Source organism: Bos taurus, chromosome 17 (assembly GCF_002263795.3).
Source record: "Bos taurus isolate L1 Dominette 01449 registration number 42190680 breed Hereford chromosome 17, ARS-UCD2.0, whole genome shotgun sequence".
NCBI lineage: Eukaryota > Metazoa > Chordata > Mammalia > Artiodactyla > Bovidae > Bos > Bos taurus.
The window spans coordinates 71,690,969-71,698,532 of NC_037344.1; the positions used below are offsets into that span (position 1 = coordinate 71,690,969).

Consider the following 7,564-nt stretch of genomic DNA (forward strand, 5'->3'; position numbering starts at 1 on the left):
CGCCCGCCAGCCTTCGTCACCAGGGGCCCCTTCAGTTCTCGGGCAGGTTCTCACATGTGGAGCCGAACGTCAGTGCGACAGTGACTGCCATTTACTAGGGGACCTGCCAAAGCAGCACAAAATCAATCCAGTGCTCTTTCCACGTGAAGGCTCTTCAAACAGTTCAACCTCAAGAGGAACAATGCCCAGCCCCACCTTCTGTGCTCCAGGCGGGAGGGCGCTGCGGCTCCTTCAACCGCAGGGCAGAGCATTCCAGCTGAAAAGCAGATCACAGTGGAAAGAACACGGGAAACCTGGGCTCAAAGCCGAGCGTGGCCCCTGGTGAACTCTGCATTCTTAACCTCGTCTCCTCATTTATAAAATAAGGAAAGTAACAGTCGTGCTAACTACTTTACAACGTGTTGTGAGAGGACCCTATAACAAACGGTACAGGTGGGATGTGTGGTTTTCAACCACGCTGCCACGGAGGCTCACTAGATTCCACCTACTAATAACCTAAACCTCATAAATCTTATGAATTAAACTAGTTTGGTAAATAAAGTGCTAGAACCCAACCCCAGTAAGCACATGTGTGCTGGGGGTGGGAAGGAGGGCCAGAAGCAGAACCAGGGGAGGAGGAGAGGGAGACCCTGCGCAGCGAGGCAGCACCAGGCTGGCATTTATATATAGTACATTATATGACATTACACCAGACCTTCGGGAACATTACTGCAACACAAGCCTGCAGGCGTGTTTTGTTTTGTTGCTTTTTCAAAATACGAGGCTCATTAGTAACCGAACTGCCCCCCAAAACTTCTGCAGGATAATATTTTACTCATTAGAGTGACATTCTGATTATTCATGATGACCAGCATCCCCTGATGATGGAGCTGGCCTGTCACCTGGATGGGTAACACGAAGGTGTGCATTTCTAACTTCATTTCAAAGTCAAATAAAAAACCAAAATCAGAACCAAACATTTATTTTACCTGCCTGACCCCCAGGGCCAACACAGAAAGATCAGCGCAGGCCCAGCTAGGCTGCATATCAATACAAAGCTGCCCTCGCTGGAGGGAATGCCCTCCAGGCCTAACCATTTCAGATGATCCAAACTGTTTTCCCTAGGCTTCACCACGAGTAATTTAGGCTTTACTGGAGGGACAACCTCAATAATTCAAAGGGCCACATAGTAAGTACAGAAAGTTCAGGAAGAAAACAAGACTGGGGTGCGAAATTCTGCCACGTCCCCCGAAGTCCTCTCAGCGGCGCCCTTCAGAAAGCACCCCCACGCCCTTCACCTGGCCCCCGCGGAGGGGCGTCTATTACTCGGCACCAGGGTAAGAGGCTCAGTCCAGTCACTCAGTCGTGTCCGACTCTTTGCAACCCCATGGACTGCAGCCCGCCAGGCCTCCCTGTCCATCACCAACTCCCGGAGTTCACTCAGACTCACGTCCATCGAGTCAGTGATGCCATCCAGCCATCTCATCCTCTGTCGTCCCCTTCTCCTGCCTTCAATCTTTGCCGCATCAGGGTCTTTTCCAGTGAGTCAGCTCTTCACATCAGGCGGCCAAAGCACTGGAGTACGAGGACTTGGATGCAATTCATAAACGTGCTAACTTGCTCACCAAGGACTCCTGCCCTGACCACCCGACCACAGATCAGTGGATCGCCCAGAACTCTTCAGCCACATTAACCAGTTAGATCTTTTATTTATTTTCTCCTATTTTTTATTTTACTAAAATGTTTCTACCTTCTCCTTAAAGTAACCTGCAACAACATTTAGGGCCGTTTAGCCTTGGTAGCTCATAGGTGCTCCTCAGAAAGCTGCCACAGACTCAGACTGCCCTGGTGAAACCCTAGGCTATGCTACCTGTTTATTTCTTGAGGTCTCACCCCCACCCCTACTAGAAAGTAAACTCTAAGAGCACAGAGCATCATGTTTCATCGCCTCCGAGTCTAAATCGGTGCCTGATACATAGCAGCCTCTTACTATCTGCTGAACTGAATGAATACACAGTATATTTACACTATGGAATATTATCAAGACTATGAAGCTATTCATCATAATGAGTCAGACTGGTACGAGCTAATTTAATAGAATTTCCAGAAGTATCAAGTGAGTGAGAAAAACAAAAAGCAGAAGGACCAAAAAGGTCCCATGTTTTTAAAAGTACCCCCTGAATACCCATACAATGATTAGGAAGTGGAGAACTCAGAACGTGACATGGCCTGGAGGGGCTGTAAAATGGAGCAGCTGTGGAGAACAGTTGGTGATGACGCTAAAGGCTTAACGTTGCTGCGATGTGACCCAGCGATCCCACTCCTAGGCACACATCTGAGACAAGAGAATACATCTGTCCACACAGAACCCTGTACATGGAGGTTCACAGCAGCATCATCCGTAACAGCCAAAAGCGGAATAAACCAGGCACTGCCCTGGTGGTCCAGCGGTTATGACTCTGAGCTTCCAATCCAGGGGGTGCAGGTTCCACCCTCGGCTGGGGACCTAAGCCTGCAAACCTCGCAGCACGGCCAAAAAAAACAATATAAATGAAGGAACCAGGCTTGAAAAACCCAGCAGATAATGTGTAACAGGAGAGGTGAAGCACAGCTGAGCAAGTGCAATGGCGTGATGGGGTCTGCAGAAAACGCCGACCCCAGGAAGAGAGAAGAACTAGAAGCCGGGACGGAAGATTGAAGACTGACCTGAACCACGGGACTGCCCAGCGTCCAGTGGCTGGGGCTTGGTGCTTTTATTGCTGGGGGCCCAGGTTTAATCTGTGGTTGGGGAACTAAGATCTGGCGAGCTGTGAGGCCAGGGAAAGACTGAGACAAACCCATCAAGGTTTTGTTTTCCGTTTTCCAAAAAAGTATGCAAGGAGAAAACTCTGTATCCTCCTGCTCAAGAACTCTTGGGCCTGGTGAGCACAACAGCTGTGACCGGGAGACGCTTCAAGGGAAAGAAAGGAGTGGGACTCGGGACACTGGTGTCTCCTACGTGGCAGGAAAAGGGTCCCTCATGGGAGAAAGGAGTCCAGTTGTGACTGCTGTGGAAAAAGCAGCTTTAACAAACTGCCTCAAGACTTCCTGGGGGACAAGGTGTCCCGGGAAAATGGCTGAGTTGGGACTTTCTCCAAGAACATGAGAAGGGAGAGAGGAAGAAAGGGACAACTTTCACTTTTAACAAGTATTTCTTGACAAATTTTAACCCTGTTGCCAGTTTCTCTGCCTGTTTTCTAAACTTAATCAGGATCTCTCTCTTCTTTGGTATAAACTCAGTTCTTTTGAAAAGTAGTGCAATATGGGTTTTGGTTTTGTTTTAAGAGACAAAGTACTTTTTCCCCTTTAACATTCCTGTTTTCCCTGGGCTATATGCACAAAAGACAAACTTGGAATTTGACATCTTCATTTCTTAAAATTTTACCATTCAGTAACATCAGATTTTTAAAAATCACAAGGCAGAAGGTTCGCAAGGAGGGGAAAAGAGACAATATGCAACAAGTAAAGATGATGCCCGCCTCATTTCTATTGATAAAACAGACATTACCGAGTCTCCTCTACCAAGAAGCCAGATTTGAAGGAGACGCTAAGACACAATTAAATGGACTCCGCAAGTTGGCGTGCGTGGCTGGGAGGTGTCGCAGGGCTGGCAAGGCCAGTGGACCTCTGGAGGGGCCGGGCCCGAGGGTCTCTGCACCCTGCTCTGCGTCAGGCACCAGGGGCCAAACCCTACGGCGAGGGGGCTGGACAGGCCTGCGGGAGACAGTTTGCAGGACGAGGTGAAAGAAGAGCGTTCCAGCAGGAGATGTGTGAGTACGGGCGGGGCGGGCGGCATTGAAGGGTTTTAAATTGTGCTGGGGCGGGGCAGTAACTCAGCAGATTAACATTTTAGAAAGACAGGCAGGAGCAAACCTCAGGATTTAACCAAAAAAATAAAGCCAGGACAATGAGGACGTGAGGAAAGGTCAGGAAAAACACATCTGCCCTCTTTTCTGTGGACAAATGTCCGTTACAGAGTTACCGCGTTCTCCTCCGAAACTGGAGCACTCAGAGGTAAGTGAGAGCAGTCCGTCCTCCAAGGAGAAAATGAGTATTTCAGGAATTAGAGATTATAATATTTTGAGACACCTTAAAAATGCATGTCTGATACACATTATACATTGCAGTTTTATATGTACAAAAAAAATTTACGATAACTCTAAATCTGTTAAGAGTTTTAAATCTTTAAAAATGCTTAAGATTTCTTGGACACAAAGGCCATCGGTTACACACGCACTCTAAAACGGATGGCGCCGGCCATGTCTCCCGGCAGCACAGCCTGACTTCTTGATGGTCACGGTGCTTCACAGCCAAAGACGGGCCACCGTACTGAAAGACTTCCCAGCTGACTGCGAATCCCCACAGGGGTTCTTTACCTCAGCAGCCAGTCTACTCAATAGAACAATTCCAACCACCGAGAGGAATTCCCCTGCCTGGGCTCACACACACACACCCACGAATATCCTGACATTTTATATCTGGTAGAAAGGGTGATCAGAATAGAAGTATCGTTAATACGTAACAGAGCCTTCTTACCTGCCTGTGGATTGTGACAAACCACAAAGTAAACTCACATTTACTCTTCAAAAGTAATCTTCTTAGCAGCAAAAGCCCCAGGAACTTTTTCCTAAACTCCCTTACTGCAATAGCAAAACAATAGATTCTAGGTTCTCTTTTTTTCTAAAAAAATCTTATTGTGATAAGGAAACGAACCTGGTAGTTGCCATTTACAATCCCATACACCACCATTTACTATCCCCATCATGCCATAAAAGATGCTTTAACATCCAGAAAATGGCATTTTTAGAAAGAACAGCCTTTTAACTGAATAAATTTAGTTTTACAAAGAACTCTCTATACTGTCCTTGTTCTTTAACACACTGAAGCCCACTCAACACTTCGTTTCATGGCCTGACCACGGTCTGTTCACCGCAGCTTTCCAACCCCACCTCTCCAATCTTTAAGGACCACAGTGTCATGGAACTGGTGAGAAGGCCCAGTTCTACCTCTGGCTGGAGAGGACTAAGTAGCCAAGGAGCCACTGAACATTAAAGCCGACTCCTCAAGCAGAGCCCTTCCATCTCCATTTCCAAATGCCACCTTTACACGTGGGGAAATGGCGCCCAGAAAGCTGACTTGCCCGAAGCCACAAAGAGCGTTTACCTCGCCTAACGCCTTGCTGCTTTTCCTCTACTGCATAATAACCACGCATAAGTGAGCCATGTGATTTGAATGTGTATGGTTATACACCAAGTCTGAATGCATTACGAAACCCAACCCTGATAATTACTTTGAACCAAAGCAGTATTACCACCTGAGTCATCTGAAATACGGGCTTCCCAGGCGGCGCTCGTGGTCAAGAATCCTCTTGCCTATGTAGGCGACAGGGGTTCTATCCCTGGGTCGGGAAGATCCCCTGGAGTAGGAAATGGCAACCCGTGCCAGTATTCTTGCCCGGAAAATTCCACGGACAGAGGAGCCTGGCGGGCTACAGTCCACTGGGTCGTGAAGAGTCAGACGTGACTGAGCGCGCACACGTGATCTGAAATACAAGATGCGCTGGGTCGAGTCAGCTATAGAGAGCCTGTGCCTCACAGAAACCCCGTCTCAAGACGACGCAAGGCAGATACGCACCCCCAGAAGCTGTTTAAAACAGAAATTCTGATACAGGCCTCACCTCAGCCACAACCACTGTAATCACCTTCCACTCACTACGATGCTGAACTGGACACTCAGGTATCTGGACTGCTGCCTAGGTGCGCGGCGTAAGGCTTTACCACGGCACAATGTTCACTGTCTTACTAAAAATGAACGTCAAGAAAATCCCTACATACCAAGAATGCGCACAGGCAATTGAGCAAAGAGCATCCTCCAGCTGTCTCAAGTTGAGTCTTTAAAGACTGCTTGGAGTGCCATCAAAGGAGAAAAGGAGAGGAAAAAAAATTAGCGGACCAGCTATCTCTTTATAGGAAAAAAAATCTTACCCAGGCCAATACCCCACTTCTCCTCACAGCCTACACCCTTCACCGATGTCTTTATTTGATAAGCTATCCATAGGTACTGATGTCTGCTGTATCTACCAAGCCCCCAGGCTCTGATTTCATCTCAAGATGCAGCTCCGGGGTGATAGCAAAACATTATCTGTAGTTTCTTGCATCTCTTGCAAATTTACGAAACATTGTCAATGTCTGGAGATGCCTTAAAAAAAAAAAAAAAGACATTTCCCTCATAATCGATACAGGAGGACGAATTTATGGTCATTTCCCTCGGGTCCTCGCGTGCTTGCCGGAGAATTACCAAGGGCATCAGTAAACCCAGATTCTCTTGCGTTTGACTGATCACGGGGATTCTTCCTCGGTTTTGTTAAGCAGGCCGAAACTATGTGGTCACTGATTTCTTTTTCCCAAGTCATCTATCTCCAGGGGAGCTGCCCAGAGACCAACTCCGATGCCTTAAGCGTTAACCACTGAAGCCATACAATGACCGGATTGCGGGAAATGCAAAGATGTCCTCGGCAACAAGAGTATTCACGTTCAACCGGAGGCAATGAACCGGGCTTGGAGAATTAAGGACCCTCCGCCCGCCCGGCTGACCCTGCCAGCACAGAGCGGGGCGCAGGTGGGGAGGCGCGCGGCCGACGGAAACGGAGCCCGCAAGAGGCCCGGGCCAGGGAGCCAGCCGGGGGCTGGGGGGCCAGAGCACTGCTGGCCGCGGGCTGTGGAGCGGTGGCCCCGGCCGCTCCTGGGGCGCGAGGGGAGGGCGGCGGCGGGCGCGCGCGCGGAGCCGGCCTGGCCCCGGGCGGCCGGGGTCGGGGGGCGAGGCTGCCGGCCGCGGCGGCCTCGCGGGCGGCTCGGGGGCCGGGGAGCGGCCGGCGCAGGCGCGCGCCGGGCCGGGGGGCCCGGGAGGGGACGGCGCAGGCGCGGGCCGCCGGGGTCCGCGGGGCCGCCGGGGCCGGGCCGCGCGGGCGGCGCGGAGAAGAGGCGCGCTGGCCGTCGCTCGCGCTGAGGGGGCCCGGAGCAGGCTCTTACCGCGCGCCGCCGCCGCCTCGCTCGCTCGCTGGCTCCGCGGGCTGGGGCCGGGCGGCGAGCTCGCCCGGTGGCGCGGCCCGAATCCGTTGAGTCCGGCCTCAGGGCGGCAGCCAACCCCGCGGCGCCGTCCGCCCGGCCCGGCCCAGCCTCCCTCACGGCGCCCCCGCCCCCGGGCCCGCCTCTTGTCCGTCCCCCCACGGCCGCCGAGGACTGCGCAGGCGCAGCGCAAGTCCCGCCCATAAGCACCGCTGCGCAGGCGCCGGCCGCGCGGCCCAGTTCGCGTCCCCCCCGCCCCCCGGCCCGGAATCGCGCAGGCGCCGTACCGTCCGACTGGCCTCGGGCAGCAGTGCGCATGCGTAAGGCTTCCCGCGGGCGCTCCGGGTGGCGGATGCCCTTGGCGCTGGATTCTCCTGGGGGCTGTTCCGAGCGTGGCCCAGTGGTGCGTTAGCGCTCCCCCCAACCTGTCCCAAGGTTCGGCTTAGCCCAAAGGTCCAGCTTTCATGCAGCACGTATCTACA

At 51.9% G+C, this 7,564-nt stretch overlaps 1 protein-coding gene across 7 annotated transcripts in view; it reads right to left on the minus strand.

Annotated features, from left to right (window-relative positions):
• The window catches only part of SPECC1L (sperm antigen with calponin homology and coiled-coil domains 1 like), an 86,286-nt gene extending 79,084 nt beyond the window's left edge, over positions 1-7,202 (minus strand). For 5 of the 7 annotated variants that reach the window (XR_009490950.1, XM_005218228.5, XM_005218226.5 and 2 more), the window contains exon 1: positions 7,047-7,202. The gene's annotated coding sequence lies outside the window, so the exon portion shown is untranslated. Of the gene's footprint in view, positions 1-5,332; positions 5,826-6,002; positions 6,675-7,046 lie in introns of those variants that run through there. The other 2 variants (XM_005218227.4, XM_059876018.1) reach the window with 2 other exon arrangements.
• Positions 7,203-7,564: the final 362 nt, after the last annotated feature.